The sequence below is a fragment of the Tyto alba genome, unplaced genomic scaffold (genome assembly GCF_018691265.1).
Source record: "Tyto alba isolate M040663 unplaced genomic scaffold, T.alba_DEE_v4.0 Super-Scaffold_22, whole genome shotgun sequence".
Classification (NCBI taxonomy): domain Eukaryota; kingdom Metazoa; phylum Chordata; class Aves; order Strigiformes; family Tytonidae; genus Tyto; species Tyto alba.
The window spans coordinates 7,181,934-7,209,230 of NW_024881296.1; the positions used below are offsets into that span (position 1 = coordinate 7,181,934).

Below are 27,297 nucleotides of genomic sequence, written 5' to 3' on the forward strand. Positions count from 1 at the left end.
AGTCAGTCTTTGCATGGTGCCTCACAGAACAATGCAAACATCCCCATCCCCTTTTTTCATGGTTTTAGTGCTGTTATTCTATTTTGCCTTCTCTCCTTTACAAATCAGATGCAGGTGAAATGAAAAGAGCATTCATCCATTAAATAGATCAGTGGAACGGTAGCATTCACCATGGGTTTTTGCCTGTTTTACTGGTTGGTTGATAATGTAATTACTCTTTGCATAATAGCCAAAAATGAGCAGGCATGCAGCTCAAGTTTCCAGAGAGTTTTCCACAGATTCAGTAAATGAGGTAGTGACACTCGGGTAATCTCCTAATTCTTGTTGCTTTTGAAAGGCTGGTATTTTTGTAGATACTATCTTCTCAGTTTTGTCGAGCAAGCATGACTGTACTAGGAGAAAACTGTTTCTTTCTCTGGCCTACTTTCCTTTTCACATACATTACAAAGGGACATTCTGGCTACTCAGAAATTTCTCCCTCAGTACAGTGAGCTATACTGTCACTCACCTGTCAAAACGACATCACTCCATGGTGAGTTATAGAAGAGCTGTAAATTGGCTTTTGTTTTTGCACTGTGTCTTTTAACTTTCCCAAAACAGGAACTCCCACCTCATTTTGCATATGCTGCTACTGTGGATGGAGCCAAGCCCAGGTATTCTCTGCAGAAGTGATCACCAGCTCTTAAACTTCAGGTTACTCCAAAATTGAGAAGGGTTGGGAAAACGGTTCTGAAAGACCATGTAACTCCACTCAGTAAAGGAACAAAGACAACAGAAAATAAAGGAAAATGCATTTAGTCTGGTTGTTTGTTTTGGCAGTTGAAAGTTAGTTTTAATTATGCCTAATGCCTCATGAAGTGCTGTCTTACAGCCAGTTGAAACAGGCCACTGTCAAAATAATGAAGACACAGTAACATGAGATAACGCTGCTGTGCATAGTCCTAAATCTGTCCTGAGCAGTGAGGCAGATCCCTCCTTTCCTCATGCAAACTGTGGCTCATGCTAGCTAAGTGCTAAATATAGCAAATCAGCTTCAGCTCTGCCATCTCTGTCTAGCTTCTTGAGCACGGCTGCTTTCACTGCATGCAGTGTGGCAACCTGGGTGCCAACCTGCTTTGCGCAGTGGTGAAGAAAAGGAGGGGGCAAGCACCCTTTTCTGCATGGTCTGCTCCCAAGGAAGTCAAATACAGTTGTCAGCCTTGCTCACAAGTGTGGCACAAGGCACCCCAACTCGGGGCAGGGCAGCGCAAGGACCTTGTAAGCAGAGAGCGTCTCCCCAAGACTGGCCTACAGGGGTCTTGTCCCATGTGTGCTGGGAAGCTTCTTGGAAACAGTCTAATACCGGGTTCATGAGCAACCAGGCAAGTGTCACATTTAAGGCACGGAGCACCTTCCCCCCTATTCCTCAGCAAGCGGCCTCAGCTCTACCACTGCCTCCTGCAGTGCAAGGACGCAGCAGCAGCAGCATTGCGGCAGGGCTGCAAGGCACGACGTACTGGAAGCGGTGCTGGTGCAAGCAGCATGGGTGCTGAAGAAGAGTGGTGATCATGGGGGTGTAAATCAAGGACTCCAGCACAGGCAGTGGCCCTAAGACAGGTTTCCAGGGGACTAGCAGTGATCCTTTGGGAAGGAGTGCAGAGGAAGACAAAAGCACCCGTAGGGGAATGAGGCTTTCTTGCAGAATGGCTTAGCGAACCCCAGCATGGGAGGCTGATTAATTTCTGCAGTCTGCCCCTGGCTGACTAGTCAGAGTCCTGTGTTTTCAGACAGAAAGGTACAAAACATGCTTGCCTTCCCCAGTGCTCTGGAAGTGATTACCTAGCTGGCATTGCTTATCTTTAAATGTCACTGCTAGCTTTCTCACCCCAGCCCAGATCCCCATGAAATTAGCAGCAAAGCTCCCATCACCTCCAATTGGAACAAGATCAAGACCAGGAGAGAGATGACTTTTTGAATCTCCAACGACACCAAAATGCAGCTTTTTGTTTACATAGCATGGTTTTCTTTCAAATGGCTACATGCATGTTTTGCCTGAAGTCAAACCCCAAGAGATCTGTGACCAACAGACGTTACCCATGAGCTGCCTGTGCCTCGCTGTTGGGTTCCAATGCATTGGCAGGGGAGGAGAGCTCTTTTAACAAAACTATTTAATTACAAAACCAGGAGCACCTCTAGAATAATAAGGAATACTATAAAAAGAAACTGGAATAAGCTTTTACCTCTCTAGAAACAGGAACTTCTGTTCCACCCCTCTCATAAATTGTATTACCAGCATTATTACTTTTTATTAATAGTATTTGAATGTTTTCTTGGATTTACCTTCACAATTATTCTGTGAGGAGCTGAAACATATTCTCCCTATTTTACAGATGGAAATAGTAACAGAAGATAAGTAAGGCACATATTCAAGGTGACAAGAAATCCTTGACTCAGCCAAGAACTGAACGCAGGTACCAGTGTCTTGCCCTGCTTGCCCCCTCTCCCAGGCTGCAGGGCCAGGACCCAGCAGGGGCTGTGCACAGGGCAGCGCTGGGCAGAGAAACCTGCAGTAGCATACTGAGCCACGGTGTGCTACCCAGCAAAGCTTCCTCTGGGTCTCAGCAGCACACCATCTCTGTCCTGCCTTTTATTTTTTTTTTTTTTTGAATGTTGCTTTCAGTACCTAAAATAATTTCTTGCGTATGTCTATCCTAGTGCAGCTGCATTAGCCAACCTCCTGCAACTCTCCTCCAGCCTCACATGTGGATGTTCTGTACACTGGAAGATCAGACAGCACTGAGGAACCTCAAGGCCATGTAAAATCAAAAGTTGTTGCATCTCTAACAGTGCCTAAATGTTACACCTGACTGACAACAGGTTTTATTACTGCAAGACCCCAGCTGGAAAGATTTGGAAAGTCAAAGAGCGGTAACAGAAAGTTGTCCTAGAGGACAGGACCTGCTGTTGAAACAACTGACAAGACTATAAGAAAATCAAAGGAGAAGAGAGAAATGAGAACGGAGAAAGAGAAGAATAAGGTGTACTGGACGAGCCTGAAACAAGTTTACATAAGGCTTGATGGTGATACTCTTATTCATACTTAATGGTATGTTAGCACATGTAGGGTAAATTATTACTGACTTGAGGGCATCAAAATCAGACCCATCAGGATCTAGAAGTAAGAAAGCTACTGTCTGGAAATATCCTCTAAAATTAACAGGTCAGGTAAACTGCTTTAGCATGGGGAAACAGGTCAACCTGCTTTGAATTTGTTAAGCAGATGATGCTTTGAAATGGCCATGGTTGATGCTTTTAAGAGTGATTCACAGATATGCTTTAGAAGCAATGCTTGAATTGAGAAAGAAAAGGGACTGCACACTAAATGTATTCCAAAAGAGACAGCACACCCAAATTTAGCTTTAGCTTTTCTTTTTCAGTCATCTGGCAGCAATGGGAAACTATGGTGGGTACAATCTTTTCATACAGCTTAAGCTGTCCAAAAAATAAAAAGAGAAATTGAGAAAAAAAGCTAGGCACTGTATTTTGTGTCTAAAATATTCTGAGTCAAGGCAGCAGATGACACTGATATCTGGACATCTGCTATGTTGCATCTGGTGGATCCTCCAAGTTGAAAAAAAAATTTGTCCAATGACCTCTCAAAAAAGTTGGCTCAAGCCCTTTAGCAACTCTGATTATGCACCTTTGAATTTTCTGAGACGAACACTGACTCTTTTGCCAGGAGGCTGCAAGGAGTGGAGAAGAAGGTGTATATGTTGCATTTTGGTAAATAAAACACACAAATGGCACTGTGGAAGAGGAAGACATATTTAAAAAAAAAAAAAAAAGTGGATGCAAGATTATCAAAACTCGTAATTTCAGCAGCTCTCCGCATGAAGGAATGTGTTTTCCTGCAAAAGAGATTTATAGTAGGACTACTCATTTATCCTCTTTTTATGCTACCTTATATGGATTCATAAACTGCAGTCTAGCCAGCATCTGTTTAAAAAAATTATTAATAGTAATAAATAAGCATAGATGTGTTTGTGTTTTCATAAGTGTGTGTTGTCAGCTGTTTGATTTGAAAATTTCAAGAGGAGAGCTCAACTAATTAATACAGAAACCATCTCCAAACTAGTGAAATTTGAGTTCAAAAGGACAACTCAGATGAGAGGACATTAAGAGACTTTTGCTGGAGTGCCTGTCAGAGCAGAGGAGTGACAGGCCTCCTCTCCCACATCACCGTTAAGGCATCATCTATCTATTCTCCCTGGTACACACCGGGGAGGCTGCCAACCCACCCTGCAGCGCTGGCAGCCCTCTGCTCCTCAAACAAAGCCACAAAAGCGATGTTGAGACCAGTGGTTGGCACCAGGAGAAAAGCCAACCACCCCAGTCTGCCAGACAAGATAACAACAAATGGGGGAAGATGTGGAAAGCATTGTTAAAATGGTTGGGAATGCTCAAAGTGAAGAAACCAGATAATTACCGACATAAGACCTGATTGTCCTGTCATGCTGGTTTTATGATAGCATAACTCTGCTGACTACGAAAGAGTTCCTTCTGATTCAGACTGAACTAAGCACTTTGTAAGAATAGTGATGAGCATCATGAGAAGGTCTGAGCTTGCTGTTGACCCTAGTACACCTCTGTGTATCTGAGTCACGAGCTGGTATGGGAGTCAGGACTTGAGAATCCTTGACTTTTCCTCACTCACTCTTCTGACTAGACAAACCAAGCCTGTATTCAGGGTGCTCTCTGCAGAGGGACCAGTTAAGCCCTTTCTGAGAATACTTGAGATTGAAGTGCACTTTCTTTAGTCTCTACAATGCAGAACCAAGGCCATGGCCAGTGAATTCCTTCATCTGGCTCCTTGCTCTTGGTGCCTCCTGTGTACCAACACCAGTGTTGGGCAAGCACATGCAAGTGACGCAGCAGACCATACTTTCAGGTGAGGTACCTTCCAGCTCCATCTGTTCTCCCATCTGATTGACCATGCATCGTATCAATGTTCATGTCACCACAAAAGAGGCAGCAGCAGGCACAGATGGTTGGTGAGGGTTATGAGGGGGAACACGACCCCATGGCAGCACAAATGGCAGCACAAGTTTATGTCAGGTTAAAGCAACCACATCAAGCAACACACTTCATGAAACGCAAACTTTTTTCTTTTTTTTCTTTCATCAGCTTTTGAGAGAACTTCTGTGGTTACAGTTTTACTAGTGTCCTGGAGACACTGACAAATTTTGCCTTGTTTGGAGGTTCCACAGCAAGGGCATTTCTTCTGCTTCATCCCCCGGGACAGTTGCTTGTATTGAGCAGCAGTAATATCTACTCTTGTGTATAGCTATGCCATTTTAGTGGTGAAAAGGCCAATGAATGTCATGACAGTCTTTCAACTTCTCCCTCCTGGTTCTGGTTGACAGACCATAAATTCAAAGAACTGGTCAGGCAGAAAGTGCCATTGCTAAATTCTACACCTACTGCAACAATCTGAACTGATTCTTCTATTTTAAAGAGGAATTTCCTCCAGGAATAAACTATTCTAGTCCTCTGTGTCTCTCTACCAACACCATCACGTTAAATAACACCTATAACAAATGCAGCTTCAACTGAAAATTAGCACGCATTGAATGTGTGACGTATCGAGACAACTAAGATTTTCATTTCAGGTTTAAAAAGCCAGAAATCCTACATTTTGTTTATTTTTGAATTGCAGGCGCATCCTGAGGCAAATAACTCAACCAAAGGATTTCCAAGAGCCAGCTCTTATCTAGAGGACATGAAATGGAAGTGTTAATAGCACCAATATATAGGTGTCAGTGTCACTGCAATAATTGCACTATAAGTCAGAGGCTGACACCTTCATAAAAGAAAGTGTCAAAACAGTAGAAATCAAGGCTGTGAGATTTTCTTCACTTAGGAAAACAGGCCTTGAACAAGTATTCAAATGTTTAACTGAAATTTGCTACTATATTTAAGACAACAATTAAAACTGACCTCTTTTCACTTAAAAAAATGCATGGAATTGTTATATCAGCATCATCAGGATAGAAATAAAGGCAGTAAGTATCTGCCTGAGGTGACAAGCACTCATGGTCTGTGAGCCACATGTTCCTATGGAGGTATGGCTCTTTCTCACTGTGGAACAAAGGCATTTCCAATGTTGCAGCTGGAGTCACCTGGAGACCAACATTTTTTGTAAAAAAAAAGAAAAAAGAAATGCATCAGCAATTGCAAAAGCAGAAACATTCACAAATCTATGGAAAATGCAATTTTATCAAAATGGGATTTGTAATTCTAAAGGGGGACTCTTTGATTGTTTAATTATATTCTTCTTTTAAACTGTGTTGTTCTTATTTCCTCTGATCAGAACTGACCAGAAGGGTTTGGACTTCAAGAATGACCACCTGAAAATTTGAAAATAAATGAATGCTAATAAAAGAAAAAAAAAAAAAATTGTTTGAAATGTTTTGATTTTGACAAATCAGAAAAAGTCAACAGATTCAGGATGAATAAGCTTCTGTCTCCCTTCAGTTAGGCTTTCACTAAGAATTTATTGTTTATTTTGCCTAACCACAAAGAAATTAATTACTCTCAACCTAGAATAAGTTGGTAGAAATTAGGATCTTAGCCCAATTTGAAGTCAAATGACTACTGTTAGCAATAGGACTGTGTGATTTTCTGATCTTCTCAAGGCAAAATTGACATGATGGACTGAGATAGATTATTTGTCTGATCATTTCCCTTGACCTTTGATGCAAGCATTGATTTCTGTATGGAAGTCTTTTGCATTCACCCTGGTCTCTGCAAATCAAAACTCATAAACAATGGTAATTTCCTTCAATGTAGGGAAATAAATCATGGGGCAGATGGGATTATCAGACATGATCAAGAGAGAAAAGCAGAAAAAACCTGCACATGTTTTAACTCCGCAAATGCAGCTGCTGAGAATAAAGAAGGGCACATCTTCATATTCCCTGCTTAATTCTGCTCACTGGGGTGACAAGCTGCGATGGCATTGCAACAGCAGTTCACAGGCAGGGAGCACAAGCCCAGGGAGCACTTTGTAAGGCCAAGTTTTGTGTCTGTGCTCTGGCAACTGAACTATTTCCACAGAGTTGCCAGGAGATGCCATCCTGAGGCAAGCAAGGTTTTTAGCAGTTGACAATACAGGCAGAGGGAGGAAGTAGGGGAGCAACTTGTGAGAGTAAGTAAAAAGAGGGAGGGAAAAAGAGGAAAATAAGGGGGAAAGGTGGGAGAGAAAGGTTGAATGGGGACCCATTTGTTGCTTGGCACAGCAGAGCATAATGAAATCAGGGAGTCCGTGGCGTCACTTCCAACATCCACATGGGTATGCCCCAGGCCTGTCTTTGCTTCCACCCTGCAGGCTGCTGGGTGAGTAAGGGACCCTTTCTTCATTGCCTTTCATTTCACTCTTGATTCCTTGAGTTACAAAGGCTAACGGCAGGTAACAGTTACAAACCTAAGTCCATCCTTAGTGTAAAAGCACTGACTTGAGGTATGCCGGCATGAAGCTGTTCTTGCCTTCAGAGCACTTCTCAAAAGATCCTTGTAACCAGGAATCCACCTGCAGCATCTGTTTGCTTTACAAAAACTCCAGCATATTTGCAGAGCCCCTGAGTTAAGTCACTGATGCAAGTCATTAGTGTGCCACTCCATGTACGCCACCTCCCAGAAACACCAGCAAAAATATAAACTAAGTGTGTGAGGGGGGTTGCTTTCCTGGTCAGCTAGGTGATGACTTTTTTCATATATGTCCCTGGCTGGATGCTCAGAAAAATGCAGACATCCCTCACCCCATCACTGTACGCTGTACTTGAAGAGTGCTCGTGAAAAAATGGCTCTTTCATTTAAGAGACTAATGGGCATTGAGCTCTTTAAAGAATCGAGGGAATCCTGTTGTAGGCTAATTCAGTCAGATTGGAACCCATGAGACATCAATTTTCATTCAGATCTCACCTGTGCAATTAAAGAAATCAGTGTCAAGAACTTTGATTAGTGCAGAAATGGGGGAGCAGCGGAAGCGCGATATGTTTCACAGGTAGCAAAGCCCATTCTGGCCTCTGCAGCGTGGAACAGATGGACGCTTTGTGTGAAGGCAACACCTACAAAAGCAGCAAATGGAGAACTGCAAGTACAACTCCTCACTCCCCAGACCCAGCTCTGTTACTCCACTGGTGAAATAGGATTTACTTCTGGATGCATTTCTAAAATGAGAAGTTGCTCCTACATTTGAATATATACTAGAAAAGAAAGCTGTGAATGGAAAAAACTGCCTAATGTGCCCCGACACTGCAAATGGCCATTACATTAGCTTCCAAGGATGCAATTACGTTTCAGCTAGGTCTGTCTTGTAGCCAAAAATTCAATTGTGAGGTTTATTTGAATTTAACATTTTTTCCCAGCTCTGAATATTGTACTGTGTAATTCTGCAGATTAAAAAAAAAAAAAAAAAAAAAAAAAAAAAAGCTGTAAGCACTAGGTTCAGTTTAAAAAAAAAAATAAAAACAAAACAACAAATCAAACCAAAACTGGCCTGGATTTTCACAGAATTGTGAGTGGATATTCTGTTAGTTGGTGTATTTATACTTGGGATTTGCTATGGATTTCACATATCTCACCACTTCATAAGGATTAATCAGTTTATCTTTACAAAACCAAGTGACATAGCCTGGTTGCCTTGGGTCTGTGTGTTCAGCCTATCCCTTACAGTAACGTCTGTCTTTCCTTTCATTTGTTGCCTTCTGCACCTCAGCAAATGCACGATTTTAGCAGGATTCATTTGCTGCAAACAAGTTAACCCTCTGTCAATGCTCCTGTAAGGCAGGGCAGAGCTCTTACCCCCAACACTCACAGAGACACTGAGCAACTTCTCCAAGATCAGAAGGAACATCTGTGGCCTAGGCAAGAGTTATCTTGTCTCTCCTGGACCTCAGTACAGTGTTTTAACCACAGAACTCTGTTATCCCAGTAAATAATTGGTAAGGCAGCAAAGTATTGAGGGAGAACTTTCTAAATCTGACTCCTAAGTGCTGACTGTGCCGGTACCTCTTGGCCAAAGGAGAACAGTATAGATGACCGTATATGCTACAGATTCTTTTATCTGGTTGTCACAGCTCCAGAACAATAAACTCAATATATTGTTACTGCCGCATGCCTATATGAAGCTCTGCCCTAAATAAACTGGTGGCATCAATCACATACAAAGTAAATAAGTGGTCAAGGTGCAGAAGTTACTGTCACAACTGGCGCTCACTGACACTGATGAATGATCACTAAAGAGGCCAGGGGTGTGTGGACAATGCAAAGTGGTAATCACAAACAACGTGCCAGGATGGAGCGTGGAAGCCTGAACCTATGTGGCCAGTGTCACAGCTTTCGGTGCATAAGTAAAAGATGGACCAGCATAAGTATCGTGGACAAGGAAGCACAAGCACAAAGTTCACCCCAGTAGAAAAAGGAAAATTGAAAAATTAAAAGAAACAAACCAAACAAGGCAAATCAAAGCCAGTGCGTGACAAAGCTAGCGAGTTTCCCAGGAGAACTGCATGCAATGATAGTTAGGCATTAGCAACGCACAAAAGCATTCATTTCTTGAAAATCATTTGGAAGCAAACAAATGTTCTTTGACCCACAGAGAGCTGCTGCCAAGATCTCTATATACAAAATATCCAGTTGATTTGCACAAAGATGAACAGTTGGCATTTTGTCTTCCTCTAATTAGACTGTCCCAAATCTGAGCATGGATCTTGAGTCCTCCAGCTTCAACATCTTTTCCCTCTAAGATGCATGCTTCGGTTTCTCATGCCCATGTTATTCTACAGTCTCTGCCCTTCCTTCCTTCTAAGCTTTGGTCTTTTTCAAATCATGTAGAAGAAGCATCATCTGTAGTAGAAAAATCTTTAGCTGTCTCATTCATTCCAAACCATCACTATCCAAATGCATAGTAATAGTTAAATCAGTATGAGATCCATTGACCTCAAAAAAGTTACGACTCATACCAGTTGAAACACAGTCCTGTGTTTCGAGACAGTATGAAATACAATTTTCAAATCAACATGGCATTTAACATTTCCTACCTCAGTTCAAATATTTTACCTACTCTGTTGTGGCTTGAAGGGTTGCAGAAGTTCACCATTTATTGTGATTTTAATGTAGCAATCCCCAAAGGCCTCTACTAGAATCAGGATCCTGTTCTCTTTAGTGCTTTTAAACATACAAGAAAAGGAAATGGGTTGGGAAAATCTTACAATCAAATGAGTAGGCAACACCATCAGGCTTATTCTAATGAGGGAACTGGGAAGCCTACCAACAGTTCATGTTAAGCTTGAAACACCATTCCAGTTGGTAAAATGGAAACGAGAAGGAAGATCTGCCAGCTCTTTTAAGCAATTGTATGCGCTTACCCAAAAAGCAGGACTTTACACTCCAACTCAACTTACTGAGTAGAAAATTCCTGTGTAAAAAGAGATAAATTAAAATATTCCCTCTCTCTAGAATTGTCCACTCAGTTTCTTATGAAGAATGCCATAGCAAAATAATTGTAGCTGTAAATAGGTCTTATTGGTGTAAAATATGAGGACCTTTTAAAAGGCAAGTATTTAGGTGGGAAAGAGACACAGAGGCGAAGGAACTTTGCCTAAGATCTGTCAGCTGCCCCTGGCATGGCCAAGGTACCCACTGATTTGCAGGGCAGTACAACAGCAACAAGATCACATCCTCCCTCTTTTTAAAAACAGATGTAGTCTAGAAGGTGCAGACAGTATCAATAAAATTTTGCATGAAAATGCAACTCTTTTTCAGGTACTTTTCCCTGGATGCTAGTAGCATCAAATACTTCTGTAGTCCAACCTCATCAGGCAATAAAGCAAGAAGCTTATTTTCCTATACTTAATCTTGCATGTCAGTGTAGTTTGATTTATGTACAGGGAAAACAACAAGACCATTAAGGATGAAAATAATTGAACACAAGGGCAACGAGGAGGAATGATATAAACTTACCTGATAGAGTGATTTTTCTCTCCTTACAATCCTTACATCTTGCATGAGATTTATGAGCTTGAGGAAATCATAAAACTAAGGGTACAAAGAGACAGACTATTGGGAAGATAGCCTTTGTTTTAGCCTTTGCACCCAAAGAGCACAGAAACAATGATCTTATGTGTTATTTTTCATGTACAAAGGGATTTGCATTATTGCCTAATTCATCCTCATTACCACTCTCAGAGTAAATAATAATGTTGTAATGTGGTTACAACAAAGGCTTTGAAAATTGGTTCCAACACTTTATCTGTAACAGTAGATAAAACTACCATCTACTTATTGCTTGTAACAATTTAAAATCACTCTACCTATGATGCAACGTTTTATACATGTGAGAGTTTGACAGGTTTGGGGTCTGAGTGCTTTGTCCCATGGCCTGCTTAAAGGTGGATAAGTCATGTCTACATCAATGAGATATCAGTTCATCAAGTAACTAAAGTATATGATAGCTTCAAGTTATGCACTTGATTCAAACTGGGACCTCTTGAAATCATTTTTCCATGTTATCTGGAGGCTAGAGATAATTCAGGAGAAGGATTAGGAAGATTGTAGGAAAGTATTTCATAGCCAATGAACATTGCTATCTGACTCAGTTGCAGGCATAGAGAGGGGTCCTGGGACAAGAGGTGCAGGGGTAGCGCTCACCTCCCTTAACTGTAGAGGATTGCAGTGTAGACGTGTACGCCTCAGCTATCCTTCAGGGTCTCCCTGTAGTCAGTGGAGAAACAGGCTTTTGTAAGTGCAGCTGTGATCAATCTCATCCTAAGACAGATGGTGTGACAGGGAAAACCAATCATGATTCTTAGGCACCTCTTTCTCTCCACTTTTTATGAAGGAGGTTATCCCAAAAGCAGGCACCTACACTGCAGTTGTCTAATATTAGGTGAGATTAGATCCCTTTCTTCTCTCCAGGAGGAAAACTCTTACTCAAAGGCCTGGAATTACATTTGTATTTTCCTTGAAATAGTTTCAGATCCTACTTTTGCCTCTAGTCAACCATTCTACATAGGATCTAGCCTCCCGATCCTATGCCATTAAAGATCCCCAAATGTGAGCCTGACACTGGCAACATGTACTTGCGCACTCTTTATTTCATGACAGTGGCACTACTAACTGCAGCTGCCAAGACCAGATGTGTCCTCAGTGTTCAGCTAGGAATTCTGCAGCTGAAGAAAACATGGTAAAATATTTAGAAACAAAATGAATGACTGTCAAATCCAATGAAATGCATTATCACTTGTGTAGATCTATACTCTTCAATACCAAAAATACAATTCTGTCAATAAATACATGAACAAATAAATGGCCATTTGATTCCTACGTGTGACTTATTCCTACTTAAATTCAAAGCATTTATAGAAGAGTCTACTGTATCTTGAGTACATTTTATCCTGGTGATTCAAATTGCTCAATTCAGTCAAACAGAAAACCTTTCTTCTGAGATATGATTAATTTCCCCGGTGAAGTAACACTTAGTCTAGAGCTGAATGGAAACTAGAACCCAGTTTTGGGGGGGTTTAGTGATATATTTAAAATATGTATTTTTCAACCTGGAATCTAAAACTCTGGCTGTTTTCAGAGACTTCTACAGGTTCTTAACTGTACTCTGGATATCTGTCTCCACAGACGTCACTAGGATTGTGCACAGTGCCTAATGTTAATTGTGAGTATGAATCTTGTCAGATTGGGTCTTAGATACTCAATCCCACAAGGTTCTGGGCATTCGGGCCCCAATCTATCAATCAGAAGAATTATTCATGTCATCTACTCTTTTCACTGTAGTAATAAAGATCCAGTAAGTACCAAAAAATCTGTGATTCGAGATATAGTATGATTTTCTATGTAGTCAAACAGTAGCTTAGAGCTCATTCTTTATATGGTAAGATTTTCCTTCTGCAGAATTCAAACTGAACTGTATGAAGTTGAGGTGAATAAATGAGATGTGTTGGTAGCAAAATGGACAGTGTACAACAATGTTTATTTCCCAGAAGAAAGTACTCAGCAAGGGAATTGCATCAGGAGTGTGAATTTCAAGAAACACACTCTGTATTCTTTCCATATTCACTGAAATGACTTTTATTCAGTACTCTGATAAGTGTTTTGTGCCATAGCTAAACCAAGTTTGTTAAAGTGAAGGCATGCATTTTATAGACAACTTAATTTTTCTCCTGCCTTGTCAGGTATATCAATTTGCATCCTACCAATTTTAACATAACTCAGCAGCTTCCTCATGTGCAAAGTACATGATAATACACAGGTGCACAACTATATGGATGCTGATTGTGTTCTAAAAAACAGGAAGGTCAAATGCGGTCATGGGAATTTCCTTTAAACCTATATAAGGCATCAGCCATATGTAGTCTTCTGTGACAATTTTATGCTATATCAGATTTTTTCCCATGTCTAAAAATGCCCACAGAGAACAGGAAACATCATGTTCTTTTTGTGCTGAGTGTGATGTTACTAGCAATTTGCTGAATTAAGGCTGATTTGTCAGTTCTGTCTAATTTGAACAGCTATTCCCTTGTTCTAAATCTGGGGTTGGCGCTTCCTGCAAACTGTAAGTATCCTCAGCTCCCCTTTGCATCCTTAGAGCTATCGAGAGTGGGATTCACCAGACCTTCAGGCATCTGTCAACATACATTTACAACTGAGCTAAGCTAAACTAGGTCCTCTTCATATGCTTTGGAGAGAAATCAATAGTTTTAGGGAATGAGTCATCTACTCAGTTTTGGATACATGAAAGGAAAACACTTCTTATTTGACTTTAAGGAGAAGTTAAAGTTACTAACTCAGGGATACCTATTCAGAGTAGCTCTTTACTAGTGTCATTTATGAACTACCTCTATCACTTTCTCATGTCTCAGCACAAGTTGAGATTGATTCCCTGGAAGATGGAGTTTACTTTCCCATATGCACATGCAGAATGACGTAGATTCAAAGATGGCAAGCATCCAATCTGTACAACCAATGCCAAGCAAGGCTATATCCTGCCAAGGTAACTAAAAACTAAGTATGAAAAAGAAGGTCAGAAAAGTCTTTCATTTTGCTGCCTACTATTTCTCCCTCTCCTATTTACAGGATCCCTCAGCAGGACTTTCAGGCCCTGCTTCTTTACCTTCTGAGAAAGCTGAAAGCTGCATAAGGTTCAAATGTGCATTTGCCAAATAATTCTCAGCCTCAGCAAGAAATGGCAGTCAGAAAATGGTACTGAGCTCGCAGATCATAGAAACATTCAGGTGACACCAGAGATCAAAGGGGAGCACAGGAAAGTGATGGTGTCTCTGCCTCCATTGCTAACAGCAAGGCAAAATTATCTCCCTGTGTGTATAGCTAATCTGCATTTAACAACTATGCTCTTGAATGAAAGTGTGTTTCCAAACCAAGTGTTCTTCTAGGCTTTTGTCAGTAGTTATTTCACTTTTTAATTTCTCCTTCTTAACAAGGAGAATCTCAGAAAGAACATTCTGGAAGAAACACCTAAAGGCAATGAAAGGTTTACTCCACGATCCCAGTGTTGGTTGTAGAACTAATGAAACAAACATGATTTCTTTAAATAAATACCCCATGATGCAAACGTCCCACTAGGTCAAGTACCATTCAGGATCAATGCCAAAGGCAAGCAGGCCTAATGCACTGTAAACATATTTCACAAAAAGAAAAAGAAGAGTTAAGTCTTGAAAATAGTTAACCAAACAAACAGCCCAGCTGCTGTGTGATGGAGACTGACCTCAGAAGATACTTGATTCTCAAGCTAAGAAGAGATCTGACAGGTAATGAGAAAAATGAGGACTATTAGGCAATAAAAGAGTTACTTCACAATTGATATTTCATTTAAAATATCTTCCAGCAATGACCTCTTTCCCCTTTCAGTGAAGAAACCCATGGATACATCAGTAGAAGACGGGCCCCAAAGAACCAGATGCTGTGCAAAAAAAATCAGTTTCCTCTACTCAAAGATATGGATGCATTTCCCATTTGCATTTGCATTAATTTCCCTGGGTATTCACAGATGAAACACCAGGCACAGCAACTATTTTTGCGGGTTTTGTTTCTTAAGGTCATTCTTTAAAAGCCAACTTTCTTTTCCTCTACATTTATCATTGTTTGCCTGCAAGGAATCTGAGAGCAAGCCACGTACAGCTGTATATACTGTAAGTGTGGCTAGCCCTTTTGCTGTAGCGAGTGAGCAATAAGAAAAAGGAAATAAATAGATAAAAATAACCACAAAAACATCCAACTTATCAAGCCAGCAAGAACTTTCAGACAGGGACAAACACACTTCTCCTTGTTTGCACAAATCCATACCTGAAGGAGTGCTGCCAGTGTATTGTGGCTTTATTCCAGACTTACATCACCATAAAATGTGAGTGATTTCTAGTGTCCAAAAAAAGTTGAACAAAACTGGAGCAAGCCCGAGGCTCATGTAACATGCTGAATTGATATAGTACTGCACTTCAGAAGCATTGTACCAAAGCGTACCAATAATAATCAGCCATTAGCAGGGCATATTCATCAACTTAAAGCTTTTAAGGCCTTGAACTGGATGGCTCACTGGTATACATTGCCACAGCTCCATTTAGTTCAGTGAAATTGCACTGACTTGTGCCACCTTGCAGGTCTAGCCTCCTCTTTTTTTATTGCTGATTCTTAAATCAAGGTAGTGAAATCAGCCAAATTACTAAGGGCAAGCAGGTTCCATATTCATCACTGGTTTCTGCATATGGTTTTCAATAGCTTTTTCAAACCTCCTAGAAGTTTGGCTGGCAAGAATCAGTGTGCCATACTCCTCAGAACAAACTTGCTCTAGACATTGAGGTAATTTCCGTTACGTATTAACACAGAGCTTTGAATATAGAGATGTGGCTCTTTCTCATACCCCAGAGGAGGCAAACATGCACAAGTACCAATACTCAGTCTCCAAATCACTGTCTGCCGAGGTCTTAGGACACAAATCACGTGCTGTCACCCATGGCTTGGCCACCACAGCACATCAAACTACACTGAATCCTGCAGTTACAGGGCAAAGCGAGCCCTCCTGTATATGTATACCACAGTGACTAAATAGAATACAGTGAGAAAGTTAGGCACCCCTCAGACAAGCACCTTTATTCTCTCAGTTTAGGTCAGTCCACAGCCTTCCCAAGTACAAAGGCTATCTGAAAATTAACAACAGTCAAAGCCCTGGTCACTGAAAGTTGCGAGAAAGTAAAGATCTAAAGATATTCCTCGGTATACATTAAAGCAGACATTACTGCTACAGGATTAGTTAAGGAACAGATCCCCACCCCACCCACAAATTCTTCCCAAAAAGCAGCTTGAAAGCTACTAGAAACTGGTGAAGCTTTGGAATGAGGCCCAGAAATAGGTTTTTGAGTTATGCCTATCATTGAGAGAGTAAGACAACTGGTGATGGGTCTGCAGGTAACTCCTTCGGGGTTGTATCAGGACTCATTAGGGGCTCCAGGGGACAGTGAGGGATATTTGGGGCTGAGGACACCAAGCTGCTTCCAGGGACATCCCATTTCCAGGACTGTCATCTTCAGGACAACACTTGCTTGTGTGACCAGATGTAAAAGTACGGCTTTCAAGATGAATTTTGTAGCCTGGCTCTCAGGTTGCCATTTCACCCATGAGGTGGCTCTGCATGAACATAGCTTTGGAAGCCTCTATCCTGGAATTACTTCCACTAGGATAATGTGTTAGCATAGTTATGTAGTCCTCTGCAGCCACACAGGTCCTGCTTTGACATCAGCAGCCTGGTATTTTCATCATAAGTGAAAATGTCAGGCAAGCTAAGGCAGCCTAGTGACAGTCATACCAGTGCTGACTCAAGAGCAACCTTGGAATTCCAGTTTCTGAGTCAGTGGTGACTGGACACATTACACTGGTAATGGGCTTCTTATCTGCAGATGAGCTGCCATCCTATTGCAGCAGCCCTGTGACTCATCCCGAGAGTATCTGCGCTACTATTTGTCTAGCAGGGAATGCTGATAGTTAGCAAGGGGCGGGGGGGGTGGGGTGGGAAATGGCCTTGTTCCAAAGGAGTAAAGTAATGGTATGATAGTAATAATAATTTACTTCTGCAAAGTGCCTCTTATTGTGAAGAATCACTCAACAGATTATATACGTGTATATGTAGGGATCAATCAGTCCCCTCTGCAGGGGACATGGTAAGCATTCTGCATCAGCAATGCTGCACAAAAGCATTTTAAAGGAGAAGTGAAGAGCAGCTTCTCCCAGTGAGCACACAGAAAGAGGATATTGTGCAGGGAAAAATACCCAAGACATATTTACAAATATTTGTCTCTTCAAATAGGAGGCTCTCTTATCTTCTGCTTTCCTAATGTCAGGGCAGTGCCAGGGCAAGGCTTTGTGTGAGCTTTAAAAAACCCAAATGAAGAGAAAAAACCCAAGGCACAAAGAAAAATAATAAATACATGCACATTTGAGAGGTGGAAGCCCAGCAGCCTACCCGCAGTGTTACATTCAGTCTCACCCCCCATGGACCCCCTATTCTCTGCAGCCACAGAGCTCACCACTGAGCCTTGCCTTGACAAAGCAAGAAGGCATCACAGCTTCCCCCCTGCTCCGAGGATGCAGTTAGATGGGATCAGCAAAGAAAGGGGGAACCCCAGGTGTGAAAGTGTGCCCTCCACCCACGCAAGAGTGGCCACCACCTCTGCCTCACACGCTTCCCCCTGCTGCTCAGCAGTGCTGGGTTTCACACAGCCATAAAGAGGCATAGTTTCAGTTCACTGAGATGGGGCAGCTCCTCTGAACGTCGTGATTTTGTCCCAAGTTAGGCCAGCTGAGGATGTCACCCCTCAGCTCTCCTCCCCCGCCAAGGGAGGAGCGCAGGCGGGCGAAAGCCCCCTCGCCCCAAGCAGCCGCCGCGCAGCCCCTGCCCTGCCCAGGGCAGCAAGCAGTGCTCTTCAGCTGGGGCCACCCCACCCGGGACCAGGGGCCTCCTGCGCCCTGCCATGAGGTGCCCAGGCTCCTACACCCTTCCTAAACTGTACTTCAGCTTTACGGCTGCTGTGAAAAGGGGTGAGCCCACCTTCCTTCCCACCTTGCCAAACGCCCCACTCCTTCTGCCGCTCTGCCATTCGGGATCATCTGGCTGCGGGGTGACCAAGGGAACGGGGCAGATCCAGCTCAACATAAATAAAATGAAATCAAATTACATTTAACACAAAAGTTGTCAACTCTTTCAGTTCCCTGACCCAACTCACAGCGCAGGAGTACTTATGCTGACACAGCACAGCCTCTGGCACCTGCCCTAGTCCGCACCCTCTGCTTTGCAGCAAATGAGCAACCACAACCCTTGGTCTAATTCTTACTCACACCTGAGGCACCTGTGAGGATACCATAAGTAGGTGCAAGTCACCACTAGATAGTGTTAGAGTGCCTCAAAGGAAGGTTATTTCATATCTTCATGGCAAACTGGTATTACCTTTTTTTTATTATTTTTTTTTTCACAATAATCCTACAGGAAAGCACAGTAAGGTTCAAATAACTGTGCTTATTAACGCTGTACGAGGTGTTACATGAATAGTTTGCAGTGCTAGCAGTCTTTTGAACCACAGTAGGGCCAGGAAACAGGTTGCATACAATTTAAAAGAAAGTTGGCCTATTCTCATCCATTACAAGTAGGCTTTAGTATAAGAATTACTGCAGTTAATGTATGTAAGCAACCCAGAACAAAGGAAAAGAAGCCAGTAGGTTTTTCAGGACAATGCCAGCCAAGCAAACAATAGACATACACAGTGTGGGAATTCAAAGACAACCAACAGTGACCTAATTGTTCTCCCATCAAAGTCTATGGGGGTTTTGCTATTGATTTCCAATATAGCTACTGTTTGCATAGGGCTGGAATATAACAGTGGTGAAAAGAGCTCTCCTCCACCTTCAGTTTTACAGACTGCCTCTTCCTGTTCATAACTGTGGAGTCCTTTTTTCATGTCAGCTCCAAAACTTTTTTTTATATAGAAAAGTCATAAATATTCAACCGTATTGAATTTTCTCTTGGTGCGGTTTGGAAGCTGGAAGCAAGGCAGGAAAACCAGTATCACATATTCAGAAAAAAAATCAGCAAACATTGCAGAGTCCCTCTGCAGCAAACCACATCTACTGTCTGATTTGTGTTTTTTTCAGAGCGTTGCAAGAAATTTTAACCTGGGATGATATGAGGTGGATTCAAGGAGTGTCTGACTTGTTTGGCAGAAAGAGTAGGTAAGAGCCTAGACTGTGATGCTATTGTAGTCCAGGAACCATTGAGATCAAAATCCTATCAGATTACTGGTATAATTTAATTAAGTGCTCAGACATACACATACTCGCCTTTATGTATACGGGACGTTACACCCCCAAACCTCCTGTGAAAGCATATTAGATATTCATATTGCAGTAATGGCTAAACAGTGTCAGCCATGGTACTTTTTCATTTGTTCCCTGCCATTAGGAACACCATGCAAGATGGCATGGGAAACAATCCCCCCACTACAACTTAGGGCAAGGACAAGACACCCTGCAAGGAAAGATGAGCGAATTAACAATGCATGGGTATTGTATTTTGCCACCCCCTCTGTTTGCACAGTACAGCTCACCACCTGCCCAGCAGATTTTTTTCATACGTGATTTAGAATAGGTCAACAAATGCATGTTTATGTATAAATGTTAATTTTGCCAATGTAAAGGAAACCAAGATGATATTAATGATCCTCTCTGCACTCCGCTTTGATTTTGTTTTCATTTGATTCATGGAGTTGGCCTCGCTGTGAGTCGCAGGGTGGCTGAGGTTTAAAAGTGCACATGATGGATCTCTCAGGCTGAACTACCCAGCAGCCTTTGTAGCGAAGGTCATGTCTTAAACCATTCCTTGGCTCGTAATCATGTCAGAGTCAATAAACATTTATATCTGAATAGCAAATGTAGCAGTGCTGGTGGTTTAGATTAGGGAGGAAGGAACACGGGTCAGGCAAAGCGACCGCTCTATTGCTTTTCTCTGTCACAATACCTTTGATCAATACAACTAACATCTCTCACCACCTGTCCCATGACCTGAGAATATCCTACCTACCTCTGGAGAATAGCCTGCTGGAGTCTCTTATAAAAAAATACGATCACTCTCTCGGTATTTTTACAGAACCTTGAAATATGATCTGTTCTGGTCCTTCTTCAAGGTGAGACCTGATCTTTTCAGCCATGAATTTGCAAAGCTAACAAAACAATTCAGACATGTTCATGAGGGTGTTTCCAATGTCACCAGGACAGATCATAAATTTTGCCGCTTCTGCCAAAAAGAGGAGATAAGCTCTAGGCTAAATTGCAAACTCAGCTTAGTCAGCTCAAGGCTGAGCCCGAATGCTTCTGACACCCCCGCACATATGTTGAAGTACGCATAGTTAGCCTCTGGCTTTCAAAATTGGCATTTAAGTAGATAGAGTTTGTGCTCCTCTGGGTCTCAAATAAACTTTACTGAGTGGAAAATAAAGTATGTAAATTATTAGTCCCAAGATTTGGGTAATTAGAGGGTTAGTCAATTTATATCAGCAATTGCAACAACAAACAGAATGCTGCAGTGTGCCTTCTGCATCTTGCTGGACCAACTGGTGCTTAGTGACAGCAAAATTCAAGGTATGCTGCTGACACACCAGCCCTCCTGAGTGACAGCTGGAGTTTGTGAACTGCCTTCTATGGTTTTTCTGCCAATGCTGTGTGCAGGTTGCTTTAAATGTCACCTTTGTGGGAAACTGGGGAAAATGAGGGACTCATGACTGACAACATTCTCAGACTAAATTTTGTCTGAAGCAATGGCTGTTTTTAAGTGGTTTCAAACCATCCACTTAGAGCAGTCGCTGGAGGGATGGGTTCACTGTGGCAAAACAATAACGGTTTAGGAAATGTTTTCAGTAAATTTCAGTAAATTTTGACGACCCTTCTGTGTGTCTTTCCTTTGAGTAACTGATGATCTAGATAATCTTAGAAGACAAAAGTAGGGAAAAAAGAATAAGCTAAGTTTAAAATCCCAACGCGATGCAGCGTCTGTTGCAAGCTGGGTGCCCCAGGCCTAAAACAAAAGCTATGGTGGCGCAGCCAAGATGGTCACTGTTATGGACCTTTCATGCCAAGGAAAAATTGTGAAAATTACCCTCCCGCTTTGTAACATCATACAGGATCCCTTCTGTGCCAGTAGAAATACCAACATAAAATGCAGAGTAGTAGCAATCCAAGCTGGTAGCAGTGATGGACATTCACCTGAACTTCAAACATAGCTCACCTGGACCACACACATCTCTGCTATCAATTGCTATTTACTCACATGACAGTCCATTCACCTCAAAGCTCTGGAAGCCCTGGGAACATGGACCGGTGCTCACTCTCCCATGATGGCAAAGACACCAATAACAGCTGAAGGTAGGTCTTCAGCTGCCTTGAAAATTCATACCTCCTGAGGATTTGGACCCATCGCCTCCCCTTACTGGTGTTTTTTTATTTGTTATGCTCTTCACTAAGTTTTACCCATCAGAACCATGTAGTTTGGTTAAATAATTCCACCCCATGAAGTAGATAGTTTGAACACCATGGAAATTTGACATTTTCTGTCATGTTAGTAATAGTTGCATTTAGGGGGTTAAAAAAAAAAAAAAAAAAAGAAAGAGAGGAAAAGAGAAAAATTTGAATTCCCTAATTGATTCACAAACCAAAAGGATCAAAACCACTTCGGATTATTTATTCACAGTTAACAATTTATCCATCCCTAATTACAGCTGCTAGAACATTTTCTTAGCTGCAATATTAATTATACTTCTTTCATGGCTGCTATTTATATGAGCAGAAGATGAAATATGCAATTAGGTGATCAGATGCTACAGCGGTATCACTGATAATATTTTTCACAATAGGTATCATTATCCTCTTAAAACGGTGCTAAAGGTTGGGCGTAACCGCTGCCCGTCATTCACCAGGGAGTACAGAGAGTTCCAGGAGAGCCCTTGCAGAACCAGAGGGCGGGTCCAAGGCATCCCCTGTAGCACAAGCAAGCCCAGATCACCCAAAACAAAGGCACATGTGTGCAGAAAGGCTTCTCTATCTGCAAAGGCTTGAGTATCAATTAGAAACACAAAAGGAAACAGAGAAGCTAAGGGAGAGGGCTGCCAAGAAACACCAGATCAGAGTCAGAACAACACTAGGTGCACAGTCCTGAGAAAAACTAAAACAAAGAGAGTTCTGCACCTATGTGCTGAGAGGAAAGGGGCTCAATGCTGCAGGCAAGGACACTGACCAGCTGGAATCCCTGTGCCATCAGAAAAACAAGACTCTGGCTCGACAAAAAAAGAAGAAATGAAAAGAAACCATTGATTCCATCACTATTTTCCCCAGCTATGGAAACAATCTATCATGACACTTTATATTTAGCTGAACACTTGCGTCAAAAAGAATAAAAACAGGAAGAGCACTAATACCTTGGTCTTTGATACTGCTCCTTGTATACTGCTTTTCGTAAGAGGTAACACGTTATTTCCATTTTGTGAGTAGTAAAACTGAAGTGCAAAAGAAAATAAAAATATGCTAAAGCATTACTGTACAACACAACAGAAGAAATAATATTTCCATTATAGAAGCTCCTATAAAATCTATTAAAGCAATAAGTTCTTAAAATTACTTTTTATGGCATGTTAAAAAAAAAAAAAAAAAAAAAAAAGGGGGAAAAAGGCAAATACAGAGATACAGCATATTTAGTTCCATAGAATCTTGGAGTAGATTATCCGTATGAAAAGATCCATATTAAAATTTGACAGAATATATACTGGCATTATCTCTGCTTATTTCACATCTTTACATCTCATATGTTTTCTTTCCATAAAGATCTTCTTCCCTATAAAAGAACAGAGGAGACCTATCCCAGGGCTTCAGTTTTCTTCCTTGCAAGTTTAAGAAGGAGGGGGTTTGCAAACTATTTTTTATCCTGTTCTTTCAGCAAAAGTCTATTTTTGTCAGTTTTGTGAAACTGACTTCTAAGGTTAGTTGACTGTTTGCTCTTTCTGTGTGGAAAATGAGAGCGCTACCACAGATTCAAGGATTTCCTTTTAGAAAGAGAAGTATAAATATAAGAGGATTATCACGCTTACCATTTAAAGTTCCAGCAACCTGCAGGATTTATTTTTATGAGTCCTGTTAATTGCCACAGTTATAGGAAGCAGTAAACTTTAACTAAATGAAATGAAGCTGGTTTGCTTGTTTTTTGCAATGAGAGGATAAAGTTGAGCCAAACTTTTACTTACTGCAAGTGTGCGTAGTTTTGAAGGCCCAAAAAGACAACGTATGTTTGCAGAAAGTAAAACAATTTGGTCTGTGATTTACTGCTCTGGAAGGGCAGCTGTGAGGCTGAATCTCAAACCAGTGAGAGGGAGACTATCACTTGCCCTTTTTCTGGAAACACCATTTCACAGAGTAATGGGCAGCAGTCAGATTGCTGGTAGGAACACCCCGAGCCCACCACGCTCCAGCAGGATGCAGTTGTTACCCTAGTGTTGGTTAAAAAATATTTGGTGGCCAAATGTTTCTTTAAAGCTTCTCCAGAAGTGAAACTTCTAAAGGGAATGTGTTGATCTGGGCCAAGATACAAATAAGTGAAAGCTTAAATAAATAATTTCCACAGCTTTGCGTTTACATCAGCTGTTCCATCCCGCTAATGCCAAATTGTTTTTGTGAAGCAAAACTTTACATTTAACCTGATTATTCAGACTTTCTATTTAAAATACTAAGTCGTTATGTTTAATAATTGATATTAAACTATCGTAATGTGACCAGAATGAGACAACTAAATCTTTTCAAATTCATTTTAAGCAGGAATTTCCTTTTCAATACTTTTTAAACTCTGATTCCTACTCAGATATGAATTTTCAAATATTTGAATTTCTATTTTCTAACCAATTTTGACCTGTCAAAATGCTTTATAGTTTTATAGTTCGACCTAATTCTCACTGTTTCTTTGTCCATTTAATAAATCATACCTCTTCCCACAGCTCATTCAGAGTTCATTGCTGGAAGTATATTTCTGTAGGGAGTTCTTTTTTTATGGATGTGACACATTTCCTTCCAAAATTTAACTTATTGAATTCCTTTGGTTTCCTTAGCTGGCCTGGGCTTGCCAGGGAGAAATATGTAGCTTAATATATTTGAGGCAATAAGAGCCCTCACGCAGCTGATGAAGCAGCAGCACTGGCTAAGGTTAATGGGGAGAAAGAATCCCCTTAGAGCATGCTCGGTGTGGTACCATGGAAATTGGAACAATTTTGCTGAGCAAAGATGACATTTTTCTTTGAACATTGTCTCCTTCAAAGCAAACTAAACTCCAGTCCCGCTCCTCAGAACCGTGCACTACTTTCTAAGGCTCAGACATATGATGGATGGCCCACATTGTTTGAAGACAAAGCTGTTTATAAATATCTCAGCCTACGACAAAGGGCCTGATCTCACTTATACCAATTTTAGCCCAGTTTTACATTAACTTAGGTGAAAGAAGATCCATAGCATATAATCTCCGGAGACTAAAGTTTTTATCAGAAATGTGATCTGCTTCCTGTGTGTAAAAGATATTTATGCTTCCTCTGTAGCAAGCTGGAGTCTGCAGGGATTTTTTTTTTTTCCTGAGGAAAGATTGATTTATGATGCTCTGTTCATGCTGCTATATAGTCAGTCCCCTTTGCATTTAGAAGGTCTTTACCTTTTTACCTTCACCAGCAGGATTTATCAGCAAATGCATACAGAAAAAGGGGATCGCCAGGATGAGGTTCTCACCTGACGACATCTGGGCAGACATGATGTCATGCACATTTCTGTATCTCATAATACAGACTGTGAACAATATTGCTCAAAAGACCAGGTATGTGGATAAAATAGCCCCTGCTCTCATTTTAATGAGCACAAGTAATTAAGATATCTTCCCAACTCATCCTTCTACACCCTTGCAGCCCACTGCCTGCTTGCCCTCCTTTCCAGGATTGCTTGAAAGTTTCTCAAACGTGTACCACTTAGGCTGATGGACTCATGTGTCCAAAAACCAGTGATGAAGGCAAGCTGGAAGATTAGAGAAATGCCACAGTAGGTCATCCAGAAGAATCAGCTCTGGAGGGGAAAGTAGAGTCCATTAATAACAGACTTTGTTTCTTTCCACTTCAGAGCTCTCAAGGTGCAAAGCTTCAGATGTGCAAGACTTGACAGGCCTGTAGCACTTACAATTAGGGTGTGTAGACAGGGGCATTTGGCACCAATGAGATAGTTTGTGGAGAAAACGTACTATTTCAGTCACCTGAAAATGTGATTGTTAGACACTTGTCACAGGCAGAAATTGGAGGGAGACAACAGCCAAACAAGGGCCAGGACACTTGTAGCCAGGTCAGTGAGAAGCCCAGAGTTTAGGCAGTGGGAGAGGAGTGCCTTGGTGATCAAATACCCAGAGAAGAAACCCAGCTGTGAGGAACGTCACAGGGGAGCAGCAGTGCAGTTGGAAGAGGGGTTAGTATTGCTGAGCCAAAACATGAGACTTCTTAGGACCCAGAGGAAAGAGCCAGTGAAGACAAAGCTGAAAACCAGCAGGCTCCACTGTGGCCAGAATTACAAAAGTAGGGAAATCTGGCGACTTTCAAGGTGAAGCAAGGGCTCAGCTCTCCACAGGTGAGTCTCTGAGCTGCTGCCTACCGGGATGTGAACGGCCCGTGCCCAGCTCCGCTGCTGCGCCCACTCCCAGGGAAGCAGCTCTGGGGCTCCACAAGAGGCAAGCACGCAGGGGCAATGCCCAGTTAGCACAGGACTGATGGTTCTGGTTTCTCCAGTCTGAAACTCACTCTGAGTAAGTTAGTGTCTAACATTTGTGGAGTTAAAAAAAAAAAACAACAAAAACAAAACAAAACAAAAACAAAACAAAAACAAAAACAAAAACCACAAACAAAACCAAACAACCAAACAACAAAAAAAAACCCAACCAAACAAAAAAAAACCAAAACCAAACAAAAATCCTCAAATTTCACACCTCATACATAAGCAATATAATATTAATCAGCTTCTCATCTGAAATACACTGTAGGACTCATGATGCTTAGGAAAAACTCACCAATACAATCTCCATAATAAAAAAGAAATGAGATAACTCATTGAAACAAGCAAACTCTTTGAAACTGAAATTGCTTACTTAATTGTGAATTATTTTCCCCTTCAGCTCATTTTTTTTTTTTTGATTCCTTATTTCAATGTGACACGAATTTGAATTTTGGTGGGTTTTTTTTTAACCTTTATAATCTCTGCAGGGCTAGATTTTGATATCACCTTCCACACTAAGGTCCTGTTGGCTTTGTTGGTCTACAAGTAGTAAAGTTTACTTTACAAGGTAAATCTAGTTTGATCCTGATCTTTCTCTCATTAATATTAACAAAAGATGGCTTCATCTAAGTCAGCTGTCTAAAACTAGTGAAATAGAGCAGACGAAAATAAAACCTCCACCCACTACTGTTTTATTAAACCCTGGTGAGACTGAGCAGCTATTTTCTCCGTCATTACTACTTTAGCAATAAGTTCCTAGCCAACCCCCTAAAGCCTAGCATTATGTCTGCTTTTTTAAAAACTACACCATATCAAGGATTTAAACCCCATCTCTTGAATTATCTTGGAACATAGACTTGACTTGTATCTGCCCAAGAATTCTTACTTTAAGGCATCTAGAACATGCTGGTAGAAATACATCCTGTATCAGGGAAAACAAACTGCAAAGATTAGATTTGATTTTATCCATGAAATGAGTTAACATAGCATGCATGGTAGCTATATACAAAAGGACTTCCTACAGAAATGTGGATTTATTTTACTGCAGGAGGAAAATAAGAGAGCATATTAGAGCAGCCAATGTGAGAAACACAGATTAACAGTGTGTTTGGCACTAAAGTCACACTGATGTAAAGTTTATTCACCTCTGATTTACATAAGTGCAAATTCAAACTGGCTGTGATTTTTTGGTTAATGTGACTGTAAAGCTCACTAGTCACTGATCTGAAATGTTTGCCTCAGGGCAACTGTGACAGAGTGATGACTTCAAGAAGGCTGTTATCATTATGGCTGTGTCTCTTACTGTCCATAGAACAAAACGAGCTTCAGAAACCTGAACGATTAATTAAACCATTGCATTGTGGAACTGGAAAAAAAGAACATTGTATGAAGAAAATAAAAGGCCTTGCACCTTTATACAACTATTTTCTG

General features: G+C 41.3%; 1 protein-coding gene across 8 annotated transcripts in view; it reads right to left on the reverse strand.

Annotated features, from left to right (window-relative positions):
- The window catches only part of SIPA1L2 (signal induced proliferation associated 1 like 2), a 280,300-nt gene that overhangs the window by 154,632 nt on the left and 98,371 nt on the right, over positions 1-27,297 (reverse strand). Inside the window, exon 4 of one of the 8 annotated variants that reach the window (XM_033009172.2) lies at positions 611-729. The exons of 6 other annotated variants lie outside the window; for them this stretch is intronic. The gene's annotated coding sequence lies outside the window, so the exon portion shown is untranslated. One more of the 8 variants, XM_033009181.2, reaches the window with a different exon arrangement.